Source organism: Myxocyprinus asiaticus, chromosome 29, assembly GCF_019703515.2.
Source record: "Myxocyprinus asiaticus isolate MX2 ecotype Aquarium Trade chromosome 29, UBuf_Myxa_2, whole genome shotgun sequence".
Lineage (NCBI taxonomy): Eukaryota > Metazoa > Chordata > Actinopteri > Cypriniformes > Catostomidae > Myxocyprinus > Myxocyprinus asiaticus.
Genome location: NC_059372.1, coordinates 33,412,163 through 33,426,244, shown reverse-complemented (window position 1 = coordinate 33,426,244; position 14,082 = coordinate 33,412,163). Strand labels below are relative to the sequence as shown.

General features: G+C 37.7%; 1 protein-coding gene across 8 annotated transcripts in view; it reads left to right on the top strand.

Moving 5' to 3' along the window:
• LOC127420519 (band 4.1-like protein 1) overlaps window positions 1-14,082 on the top strand; it is a 97,204-nt gene that overhangs the window by 35,613 nt on the left and 47,509 nt on the right. The window lies entirely within an intron of this gene.

The window sequence follows — 14,082 nt, the reverse complement described above, 5'->3', positions numbered from 1 at the left end:
CACACTCAATAGCTAAAATGAGCATTAAAAGTTTGGAAGTGTTCTATGCCGAGCACTGACAATGACTTGTAGACCGATCGCATTCTTGGGCTAAAACAGATGCAGTGCAATGTATAACACAGAACTTGGGTGTCTCGAGACACGTTCTAAAGATTGAATTTCCTTTTAAACTGACACATCATCTAAAAAGATGTATCGTTACTGCACGAGATGCTGAAAAAAAAAAAACTAAAGAGACATGATGCAACACTCAAAGACACTCGTCTAGCGCATGGTTACATTAAAAAGATGGACACGTTTGGAGTGAAGGGCCCCCAGAGGTGTAGGTTTTTGGCAGTTGTGTCTTGACTATGCCTTGCTCTCTTATATGCATCTCGCTGCATTAGCATTAGGTTCATAAATACAACTGTATTTAATGAAAAACACTGTAGTACCGCTGGTATTAGTACTAATGTATGACACCAGCACTGGCTGTGCAACTCTGTGTTAACATATAGTAGAACTGTTTTCTGAAGCATTTCTTTTGTCGCTTTAGTTTTTTACTTAAAGGTGCTGGTGCTGGAAGTGGTTTTTATGGAATCGTATGCAGAAAATGTTCCTTCTCCCTGAAAGATATCACTGAAGTGTCCTGAGATATCTCACTATCACCGGTCTCTGTGACAGCACTAGACTGTGTAACAGCAAAAAAAAATTTTTCCACAGGCTGCTCTCATAAGTCCCTTTCAAACGTACAGCCTTTTCCAGACAGTTTACTGCTTTTTTCAGGTTAGAGATCATGTGTGAACACAACCTTTTTGAAGATACTGGCAAATTTTGCTCTGGCAGTTTGCCTTAATGAGAAGTTGTATCATAAATTTTCATATTGGTGGTATGTGTGAACAGCACATGTGGTAAATTTACCAGTAAAGACAACCCAACAAATTTCTATAATTTACCTGGCTGCATGTGTGAAAGGGGCTATAGTTGAGTAGCTAAAATGGATCATTTAGGTTTAATGACATTTTCAGATTTATAACAGTTGTCAGCTGAGGTTTTTTTTTGTTTTTTTGTTTGCGACTGTTGTGTTTAACAACCGTAAGAAGAAGCACTGCTGCTGTACTGTTCGGTGATGGTCTCAATGCTACCTTTGGAGGGCATTTTTTTAGAAAGAGGGGCCATGTCTAATTCAAAGGCTCAGTCTCGAGGAAGTTCCAGAATGGCTAAAATCGCTTACAGCATATTTAATATTTTAGCATATGAAATGGCTATATCTTTTGACTTTATCATTTTGCGCACTTTTGTTCTTTGCAATAAACAATCAGTACAGAATGGTAGGGCTGCAACTAACGATTATTTTGATAATCCATTAATCTAACGATTATTAGAACGATTATTCGACTATTCAGTGATTATTGCAACAATTAATCATTAGCTCTTAACCGATTATTCAGTTTTTGCCCTGACTTAAAAGGTTGTATTAAACGTGCTTACTAACAATAAAGAGGACAAAATCTTCTTCTATTTTTATTAAGTTTAATTCAGTAAAGAAATTCACTGCAAAAAATCCTATTGTTATCAAGTGTTTTTGTCTTGTTTTCCATTTAAAATTGTCTAAAAATCCTTAAAACAAGATACATTTACTTGAGAAGCAACATATAAGATATTTAGACTTGCTTTAAGAGAATGTATCTTAAATATAAGTGTATTTTGTATATAAGTGTATTTTTTCACTTGGTTATACTTCTGCAATTACAGCAAAGACAAAATATACTTATATTCAAGATCTATTCTCTAAAAGCAAGTCTAAATATCTTATATGCTGCTTCTCAGGTGAATGCATCTTTTATTAAAGGATTTTTAGATATTTTAAAATATTTGTATTTTTAATATTATATTCAACATTCTCAGAATTTTTTATTTTATTCTGCAGTATAGCTGCTAATGAAAATGTACGTTGTTTTAAAGGAGTTTTAGATATTTATATTGGAAAACAAGGCAAAACCAAAATAAAAAAATTTATTGGGGCGAGGACTACCTCTATCACCTCTCACCTCAACTCTCTCTTATTAATAAAGCTGCATATTGCCAATTTTCTTCACGATAAGAAACACACAATGACACATATATTATAATTCAGTGAGTCGCAAGCCATCACGTTATAATCTAGCTGCATTAAGCGTGTGCACTCAAGGGATGAGCGTCCCCACACCAGAGTGTGCATCAGTCAGGTGCAGTTTCAATCTCTCCCCCTTAGATCGGGACATTCACGCAACTCATAGAAGAGGTGCTGACCGCACAGAGAAATGCCAGTTTCGGAGTTTGTAGTTATTTACATGATCTGCTTCCGTATTATTTGAACTTTAATAAAACTATAATGCATTAAATATAACTGCATTTAAGATGCAACTCTGGGGTGTTTCCTTTAAAGACGCTCAACGTGCAAGTTTTGCTTCAGCGGAGCGGCAGCTCCAGCTCCACTTATTCCACAACAAGAGTGCTTCTGTATTTACTTATTTTGTATTTTTGTATTATAATTCCCTCATATTTTGCGATCTACATCACCTGAAGCTGTTTGGAAAGTTTAGAGTGCATCTGTGAGCTGTGTAATTCTTCCTCTCCTCAGTCAGGCTCGAGCTGCATTGCTGCTCTCGCTCGTCATCATTAGAGTTTAATGCGATCTCATGTTACATTAAATGAGATCAAACAACTATTTGACAACAGAAATTTTTCTCGACAGTTTTTTATTGTCGACGTTGTCGATAACGTCGTCTAATCATTTCAGCCCTACAGCACAGTGCTGATTTGTTTTTATTGATTTGTTCCGCCCTTGTGTGGACGTAGGAGACAACGTCGATTTAAAAATCAGATGTCTTGTAGATTTTTACCCCTACCTGAATTGTCTTTAAAATTTGAATGTAATAAAAAAAAAAAAAAAAATTTAGTTTCTCAGCCCTGTTGACAGCCCTATGAGACACAAAATAATTTTGTTTCTAGGCTAAACGGTTCAAAATATATGCACAAAAGAACTTTTGAACTGGTGTTGGTGCTATAGAGTTTGGGCTAGAGACCCCAAACTTGGTCTGGGGGCTGTAGGGCTTTACTGGTTGTTTAGATCAGTGTTACTATCAGAAATAATTAATAATTATTTCTGTAGTTATTAATTAATATTTAGGTTAATCAATTGAATCTAACTCATTAAAACCTCATATGGGGCTCCAGTAAATGTAGTGTGCTACGTTTAGGAGCAAGTTTGGTTATTAGCAATAATTAATGATTATCAAAGATAATTATTAATTATTAAAATCAATAGAACATTGATGAGAATCAATGTTAGCTTTTTTAATCCTTTAAATCAACAATTATCAAAGATAATCGTTAATTGTTAACATCGATGAAACATTAATAAAAATTAACACTAGCTTATTGATCATTCAAATTCAACAATCATCAAAGATAATTATCAATTATCAAAAATCAATAGAATATTAATAAGGATTAATATTGACGGGGCACCGCCCTGGAATCAGGGACTAATAACCAGATAGTAAAACAGTCTCAATATTAGATTGTTTTCTTAGGAAAATGGGCATCAGAAGAATATCGATTTTCGGGAAAAAAACAATGAATGAAGGTTTGAATCTGAGCACTGACATCCCGTCCGCATGATACAGGTGTATGCAAAACAAACCAAAACACTTCTCTTTGTAATATAAACAAAAGTTTATTTATGCAGTAATATCAATTAATAATTAATACAACACAGTCAATAAACTTCCGACTTACAACTACAAACTAAACAGTGATATGATTAGATATGGAAATAAAATAATCCTATAACACATAAGGTGTGTGTGTGTGTGTGTGGTTAATACGAGAGAGAGAGAGAGAGAGAGAGAGAGAGAGAGAGAGAGAGAGAGAGAGAAGTGACAGCCCTAAAGCCGATTTCGCGATCGTGGGAGAGAAAACAGCTGTCAGTTTGGTGGACGGCTCGTAAAAGTCCCGCATTATTTGACTCTTTAATGGATGAACTCAGTTGCTGTCTCATCCGCGATGGCGAAATTGCACAACAATTCAATTTGGTTGGACCACAATACAGCAAAACAAATTTGTGATAATTAATACCCTGAGTATTAATAATGAGCGGACATGGCGGTCCGTAAACTGTACAAGCAAAAACCTTGAAACACAAGAATGACACACTATAATATTCTATCTCTGCCCAGATGTAAACCTCTTACTTGAATCGCATGAGGACATGGGTAGAATGTGTTTTCCTCCGTCCTTTAACTCTGACCCGGCTCCTTGATGCTCGGGTGATGACGGGAGGCCGTTTCCTCGCTCTGTCGACGGGCGGTACGGCTGTTGATTTTCGGCGGGCTGGCGGAGAACTCAGAAATGTCGACTTGATTGAAGATGGAAGAGAAATCTTTAATCTCTTCACTTCTGTAGGCAAACGGATGAAGATGCGGATTGCTCGGCGGTCTCCTTCGGATCCGTTAGAGTGTTTGGTTGAACACAGAGTAATATCAACTCGTCCAGCGAGATGGAGATTGTATGGCTACAGTTTCAAATCGGACGTTACTTCCTTGTGCCATGAGGTTGCACCTGAGAGCAGCTAAAAGCTACGTCTATATTCGGTGAACAAAGTCGCTGGAAGCCACTCACCAAAACATTTCAGAGGTATTTCAACTCCTGATGATGTCATGTTTGAGGGACGTTCTGTGGTGTGCCTCATCCAATAAGAGTTGAAAGTTCGATCCTTTAGTGAGCAAGGCTTCATGGATTTGTAGTCTGTTTTGGACTCCCTTTGTTTGATTTTGGCGCGATTTTTATCAGTAAGATTTACGACTTGGAAGGTGGGGGCTTGAGTTAGGTTTTTACAACTGTATTAGGCCTGCCTTTGTCATCTATCTGAATACATGAGGCCCAACAGGGCTATTCATATCCATCCCTATAATTGTGCCAAATGTAATCATTTTCCATTGTGCTGCTATAGATTCCAATTAGTGATAATAATAATAATAATAATAATAAGAAAACTAACAAATACAATAGGTGCCACAGCACCTTCAGTGCTTGGCCCCTAATAATACCAGCATGTCAAGTCATCAGTACAGATTCCCAAGATTACATTTGCAAAATTATCACTTTATTATAGTAACAGATTCAACAATTTAGAGAAAACTTCTAGTATTATGAAGTGTTAGTACTGTATAATGTTCAGTTACAGGATGTGTGTCTACTCAGAAACCCTTCATTTAGTTCTGTTCTGATGTTTTTACGTTTGAGTGTGTGTGTGTGTGTGTTGTTTCATCTACTGTATTCTTGATTGTTTTCTTTGGGGAAACAAATTACAAAAATGCTCCTTTTGGTTAGGCTTAAAGTGTGCTCTGTTTTACTGGGCTTCAAGCCGGGTTGACTGAACACCTTAGTAGAGACCAACTTACTCCTGAAGCCATCCATTTATGAGTCTTAAGTGTATTTAATGTCTTAGGTTCTGTAATGGGTTTGGTGAGTTTTTTCTCCCCAATTTGGAATGCCCAATTTCCAATGCGCTCTAAGTCCTCATGGTGGTGTAGTGACCTGCCTCAATTCAGGTGGCGGAGGATGAATCTTAGTTGCCTCCGCATCTGAGACCATCAATCTGCACATCTTATCACGTGGCTTGTTGAGCGCATTACCGTGGAGACGTAGTGCATGTGGAGGCTTCACACTCCACAGTGTCCATGCACAACTCACCACGCACCCCACCGAGAGCGAACCACACTATGGCGACCACGAGGAGGTTCCCCCATGTGACTCTACCCTCCCTAGCAACCGGGCCAATTTGGTGCTTAGGAGACCTGGCTGGAGTCACTCAGTATGCCATGGATTTGAACTTGTGACTCCAGGTGTGGTAGTCAGCATTTTTACTTGCTGAGCTACCCAGGCCCCCTGGGTTTGGTGAGTTTTTAAGGCTTTTTGTCATATCTATTATTTTGAAGTTTAGTTCCTAGTTCATGTCATGTCTGTTCATGTTTTTTGTATTATTGATGAATTCTCGTTTTTGGAAAGGTCTGTTTAATGAACTTACTTAACAAATGATTGTTTTTGGAGTCTTGTTTTAGGTTCGACCTTTAAAATCTGTGTTGATCCTTGTGGCATGCACATTGTCTCAAAATAGTGGTAAAAAATGACATATTTCTCTGTTTTATCTGTTTAACTACATTTATTTTTAGCCTTGAACTTTAAAGCATTTTTTCATACAAATATTAATGCAATGGCAACAGTAATGATCAAACTGCTGAACTTTCCTCCACTGAGAGGCAGATAAATTAATTTCCATACTACAAGCTGACCTTCTTAGCTCAGTAAAAGGCCTCATCAATATATTGATCTAAAGACACATTAACTGAAAGAGCAGGAGCTGCAAAAAAAGAAAAGTTTACTATTCTTGTGCTGTACATCTTTAAGTAGTTGCCATTTCATTTGATTCATCTTATTTTTAGTAGATGAGACGTTTTTTGTGTGTGTGATAAAACACATACTATGATAAAACACATTTTTTTTGTAATTAACATTTGTATTGATTCATATGCATATGACAGTGGCAAAAACTCAACACATATATAAAGAATCAACATTTTACATTTAAACCCTACTAATACAATCCCACCCTGACCCCTAACGAACACCCCTGTGGTCCCACATAAAACACACACACAATCCAAAAAATAAATAAATAAATAAATATATATATATATATATATATATATATATATATATATATATATACACACACACACACACACACACACACACACACACATACATACATATATATATGTGTGTGTGTGTGTGTGTGTGTGTGTGTGTGTGTGTGTGTGTGTGTGTGTATATATATATATATATATATATATATATATATATATACACACACATACATAAAATAAAAATATATATATATTATGGGGGGTGCGTGCCACTCCCAAAAATAGTGCAGAGTAGGTGGCGAAGCTGTAAATACTTATAAAACTGAGATCTGGGAATGCCAAAATGTTGAAACAAATTTTCAAAAGGTCTCAATACTCCACCCTCATATAGGTCACCAAGTGCATTAACCCCCCTCACAATCCAATCTGACCAACAAAAAGGGGACTTATTAATACATAGTTTAGGGTTCAACCATATGCTCGAGGCTGCGTTTAAATAAATATCCGAATTAAACACCCTGGACACTTTTGTCCATATCGAGTGCAAATGCAAAATAACGGGGTGCGACTTAACCTCTCCGGCTAGTTTGATCGAAAGGCTTTGCAGTGGCGAGATAGGGGCAAGAACTTCCTTTTCAGTACAAAACCAGGGAGGGGCTCTCTCAGGTGGAAGCGACCAATGAGCCAAATGTCTAAGACCGAATGCATAATAATAAAACAAAATCTTGGGTAGGCCTAACCCACCTTTGTCAATTGGCCTGTGTAACTTACTGAAATTTAACCTGGGGCGCTTACCATTCCAAATAAAGGACTTCGCTATGCTATCAAATTGCTTGAAATAAGAGAGGGGGACATCTACAGGGAGAGGCTGAAGCAGGTAGTTGAATTTTGGAATACAATTCATTTAATAACATTAACCTTCCCAATCATCGATAAATGTAATGAAGCCCACCTGCCCACATCGCTCGAAAACCTTTTTATTAAAGGATCAAAATTAACTCTAACTAAATCACACAAATTTGCTGGGAATAAAATCCCCAAATACTTAATGCTCTGTTTGGGCCACTGGAAGGTGCCCGGCTGGAAAGCCGTTTCTGGGCAGTACGCTGTCAGCGCCAAAGCTTCGGATTTAGACCAGTTGACTTTGTATCCTGAGAACTTGGAAAAGGAATGAATAATTCTGAAGAGGCAAGGCATAGATCTTGTAGGGTCAGAGACGAATAATAAAATATCATCTGCGTAAAGCAGAAGCTTATGTGCCACACCTCCCGCTGTCACCCCTGGAAAATCATCCTCCTTTCTTATCGCGGCTGCTAATGGCTCCAGGGCAAGACAGAACAATAATGGGGAAAGTGGGCAACCCTGTCGTGTGCCCCTATTCAGAGTAAAATAATCTGAAATTAATCCATTTGTTTGTACCGCTGCTACAGGGTGTTTTTAACTTAATCCAACCAATAAATGTACTCCCAAACCCATACATTTCCAAAATCTTAAAAAGATAATCCCATTCTACCATATCAAACGCCTTTTAGGCGCCAAGTGAGATGGCAGCGACCGGAGACTGATCATTCGCCACTGATATAAAGATCAATATAGAATTCTTTAAAGGGATTATTAATATCAATGGCCGAGGTAAAAATTTCATCACCAGCAGATTTCACTGAGGGAATAGTAGAAAAAGACTCTCTCTGCTTTATATATCTAGCCAAAAGCTTCCCTGCTTTGTCACCCGACTCAAAGTATGACTGTCTTGCCCTGAATAACCAAAACTCCACTTTCCGCGACAAAATAGTATTATATCTATATTTCAGTCGGGTCAATTCTCTGAGGCCATCAGCTGACATAAGGCACTTCAGCTCTGCCTCAACACTTTTAATATTCTCTTCCAACTCCATGCGTTCTCGTGCTTTGGATTTTTTGATGAATGACGCATACTGTATGATCCGACCCCTGAGAACCGCCTTAAGTGCCTCCCAAGCCACACCCACAGAGGATACTGAGGACCAGTTGGTCTCCATATAAACATTGATTTCAGTCTTTAACATTTGTTGGAAATCAGGATTTTGCAGAAGGGATACATTAAGGCACCAACTATATGATTTCTTCTTCTCTTTATGTGGCAACACCTCTAAACTCATCAGAGCATGATCTGAGACTAAAATGTTTCCAATTGAGCAATCAACAACAGATGAAATGAGAGATTTGGATATTAAAAAAAAAAATCTATTCTAGAATAAATCTTATGGACTGATAAAAAAAATGTATAGTCCCTACCGGATGGGTTCAAAAGTCTCCAAATATCTGAAAGACCAAGATTTTTACACATCCTGTGAAGCGTCAGTGTTGCTTTAGGGGGCTTGCACACTTTTTCTTCACTATGATCAAGGACTGAGTCCATCAGAAGATTAAAGTCTCCTCCCAATATTATATCATAAGGGGTGCCAGCGGCTTGCAACATCCCTTCAAGATCTATAAAAAAACCCTGATCATCAGTGTTAGGTGCGTAAATATTAGCCAAAATAAGACTTTGTCCCTGAATTTCAGCTAAAACAATAATTACTCTTCCTAATTTATCTTTAGTCTATTTGAGAAATTTGAATTGTAGATGTTTATTTACCTATCTAATGACTCCCTTGCTCTTACTTGAGCCAGCACTAAAGAAAACATGTCCACCCCATATCTTCCCAAATTTTTTATGGGGTGCCCCAACCCATTCACATTCAACATGGAAAGAGATAGTACACTCATATTAACAACTGACATATAGATATAATAAAATAAAAAAAATTGTGTGTGAAAAACAAAATTATACAGACCACATTCCCCATTAGTGAAACAATCAACTCCCGAACATCCCCCGGAACAAAACAAACAGAAAAAAGAAAAACGTGCGCATTAACCCCACACACGAAAGCGCCAACCGGCGTCAATCCCTCTAAACTCCAAGAGTCCATGAACGCCAGCGAGAGCCCCCACGACAACTTTGCCATCGGATTGCTAAATTTTGCTTCACAAATTTGTGAGGCAAAATTACATAACAGAAAATACTTTGTGAAATAAACCCAGTTAATAGGAAGAATGAACACAAAGAATATGTAGATTCATTCACAGAACTGTCTCAAAGGTGTGATCTTCCACAAAACATATCCCATCTGATATAAAACCATTCAGATTCCTCAGACAGACAAATGAATGTTCAGTGAGCTGGCTGTTATGAGCTCAGCGGATGACATGATCATTCCAATGTCCCGTAAAAAAAACTCAACAAAACAAACTACAGCCAGCAGGAGGAATAAGCATGAAGAATGAACAGATTAATCCACAGCTGTTCCAAATGAGTGTTATTCAACAGAACATGCTCCAGCCGCTAGGCAGAACCAATACAAAAAGAAATAAAACCGGCATCCCGGTTCCCCAGATGGTCAAGTCAATTCACTCGAAGGCCGCATAAACATATATACCATGACTTACACAATCCATCAGCTTTATAAAAGACATCCTTTGTGTGAGCATGTAGATATTTTGCAGTCATCCGTAGTGTCCACTCTCAATCTGTCCGGGAACGTCAATGCAAAAGTAATCTTTCATCAATGCAAAAGTTTCTTTAAGGAAAAGTGTTATTCACAAAACAAGCTCCAGCCGCTAGGCGGAGCCAATGCAAAAAACCCAAAATGTCGCCCAGCTTCCTCAAGAGTAAGTACAGCGAGTCAGGCCCACTCACATGAGAAACATCCAATGGTTTACTCAGACATTGATTCTATAAAAGACATTGCCAGATTTGGACATGTAAATACTTTGCGACCGACCTTCGTTTCTATTCTCAATTTGGCAGGAAACATTAGAGCAAACGAGTTCTTTCTCTGATGTAAGAGTTTCTTGCATTCCTTGAACCGATCGCGTTTCTCACGTCAAACTCGCAAAGTTCGGGAACAAGAAAATATTATGGTTCTTCCAAGAAAGCTTCCCTTTGCTCCTCGCCTGGTGCAACACAAGATCTTTATCGGATGATCTCAGAAATCTGGCCAGAATCGATCGGGGCCTATCTCCCTCAGCAGATCTGTGAGCTGGCACTCTGTGAGCTCGCTCGATTTCCAGCTTGTGGCCTGTTATGTTGAGCAGACTCGGGAAAAACTCGTCTAAGAATTTCACCATATCTCTGCCCTCCTCATGCTCAGGAATTCCAACAATTTGAATGTTATTCCTGCGGCTTCTATTCTCAAGATCTTCAAGCTTTTCAAGGAGATGTTCCAAATCAACTTTGGTCGCAGGTGGATTAGCAGTTAATTCACTCTCCGAAGATTCCAGAAAATCGATTTGTTTTTCAACATCAGTCACTCTTGTACCTAACTCTTGTAATTTTATTTCCATCGCCGTAATCGATCGGCGTATTACAGCGAGATCTTCCAAGTCAGCAAGAATCTTTGTCAACATCACCGACAGGTTGGACAACTGACGCTGGATCTCCTCTCCCGCTGCGCCATCCAAATCGAGTCCCCGGTCTGTAGGCCTGTCGGGGCTTTCATCCTGAACACGTAAGTGTCTTTTAATGTCTCCAGAGGCAGAGGATTTTTACTTCGCCATGTTTTGCAGCAAAGGACAAATGTGTAACTGGGTGTTTCAAATTTCACCAGATTATAACATGAGAATAATCGAAAATTCAGCAAAGTTCGCAGAGCTCGTCGCTCACACGTCTGCTCCTTGCATGGCGTCACGTGACCCCTCTAATAAAACACATTTTTAACTTTATTTTCTCAATATATATTCTCTCCTGTCAGTGTCTGGATCTTTGTCAGAGCTGTGGCTTATTGGGTACATGTGCTTTGATGTGTGTAGCCATGGTGCTTATGTGGCCAATGTGTATTCGAATCTGACTTGGGAGGTGTCTTGATCCTGTTCTTCTCATTATTTCCTGTCCTCTGGTCTATAACATTGCCAAAAATGGCAAAATAAACCATCTAGATCTTTAACAATGTCAATGCTGTAACAGTTCAGCTAAAAAAATGAAAGAATTAAGGACTCCAAGACACTCTTTTACAGACCTTCACTTAAAACTGGTTCATTGGTAGAAGAGATAAGTCAGGGACTAGAGTTAAACGTATAGATTGTGCAGGTAATTTAATAGACTGGCTGTTTGTCTTCTGATTGAATTATGGGTACATTTCTAGTTAGTACATAGAGTGAATGCTGAAAATTAGCTGAGCCAAAAGGGGCAGGTTTGTTTGTTTGAACCGCAATGCTCATATTGAGAGGTTTTCTATGGGCAAGATGTTTAGGGCTTTTAGTTGCTCAGTTTGGTACAAGTGAATGAGATGGAAATGAAGGCGATTTGCATATTCACAGTGGTATCAAACTGTCAAGCTGTGTTAACTCAACTCCATTAAACAATGAACAGTTTATGCTAAAAAAGGAGTATACTTTTAGTCATGTTTCAAGCATTTTGCTTTTTTTTTTTTTAGATTAACCACCTGTCTTCTGCAAATGTGTCTATATTGATAAGGGAAGAAAAATGGCACATCCATTCAATTAAATTGATTTATTGATTGATTTATTAAGTGACTAAATGCTGTTCATTTCAACATTAAACACTTAAACAATGTTTATCACAGTTTGTTAACTTATTAATATGAGATCATCATTAGCTCATTATATTTATGGTGCAGACACAATGTTTTAGGTGTTTCTCATCACCATGTCAATAAAAACTTTGTGAAATACAGTATATCTTCATGTCACCAAATGTCCTCTTTTACTGGGCATAGACTCATTTTAATTTTGTTTAAATGCCTTTGTAAAGCACTTAGCATTGCCACTGAGTTTAAACTCTGCTGTATAAATATACTTACCTTGCCTTTAAGGAGATACAAAGACAGACTGTATACAGTGCACTGGTCATTTGTGACTAACTATGAAACGTTCTCTCTGCAGCACACAAAAACAAAACCCAGCATGGCTCATTAGATAAATCAACAGATGTGTTTGTTTGCACCCAAGTAAATAATCATTAACTCATAGGTGATGAGATCTATGAAGTCATATTAATGGCTGAAGAAAGAACAATATGGATAATTTGATAGATATGCAATCAGTATTACCAAGAATATATCATCTATTGCAAATACGTAGTTCTTTTTATCAAAGTAAGCCTACATGAAGTTCTTCCCTATTGTTTGTCATGTTAGGAATGCCTATCAATTGCTTTCCAATAATTTTGTTTATTTTGTGGCACTTTGTCTCTGATAAACTGTAAAAACAATGAGAACAGGCCTTTTAAGTTGCACGCAATGGACTTGGGAGTGTTTTTTCTCTATTAACCCAGAATTCGGAAAATTCCATTCTGTGCCAGAATATGATATTCATATCCATATTCATATTACATTCATATTCATATAACATCACACACCTGAACTGTATATACAGTATTGAAGAGAAGAACTAGGGCTTTCAAATGATATAAATATATGTATGATTATTTAAGGCTAATCATCCTTTATCAATAAGAATTCACACAGCAATTTTTTACAAAAATATTCTCTGGCCAACATACTTCATCAGACAACTGCATTTTCAACCATTTTAATTACAAGCTAGAGGGAAACTTAGAGTGTATGAAATATACATAATTTTGTGGGCAATGTAGAATAGCAGACATATTAGAAATATAATCTATTGTTTAAAAGTTATGACCATTCTAGTGATTAGTGGGAAAACAGAATAAAACAAACATTTAGAATGTTAAGATACATTTCACATGACCACCCCTCAAATACTCCTTTTGAGCACCTGTAATAATAAATTGAGACTGCATCTGAAATTGAAGGACACAAACACTGAAATATACATTTTATGTGTTCAATAAAACACGCACTTTATTTAATTTGAACATTAGAATTACACATGAATTACACAGCAAAACATACAAAATCAAACTTTCGAACTATCTACAGTAAATACATTTTTAATAAAGAGTGCAGGAACAGAATATATATAAATTCATAAATACTCAACTCAACTCAACAACTTGTGGAGAGAAGAGAGGGAGAAAAGAGGGGAGGGGGAGGACAACAACACCAGTAAACACAGCCCAACCTAGGCCTTTTTGCGAAACTGGTCACACTCAGCTGAGTGCCAAGACTGAAAACAGTTCCTATCACGAACCAAGCAAAGTCTTTTGCCATTACATTCCGGCACGCAACAAGCTACTTTAGTTTTATTTTCAGTCCTACTTTTCCGATAGCATAGCCAACATCTCTTAGAGGACTCTTCAAATTTAGGGACATGGGCTGTGTGGAGTGATGACGAAGGAGGACTACAGGCTTTAGTGTATGCAAAGGGAAACTTGCGTGAATATCAATACCTCCCAGCTAACGAGACAGGTTTTCTCTGAAATCTATCTAGGTTAAGTTTACCAGTG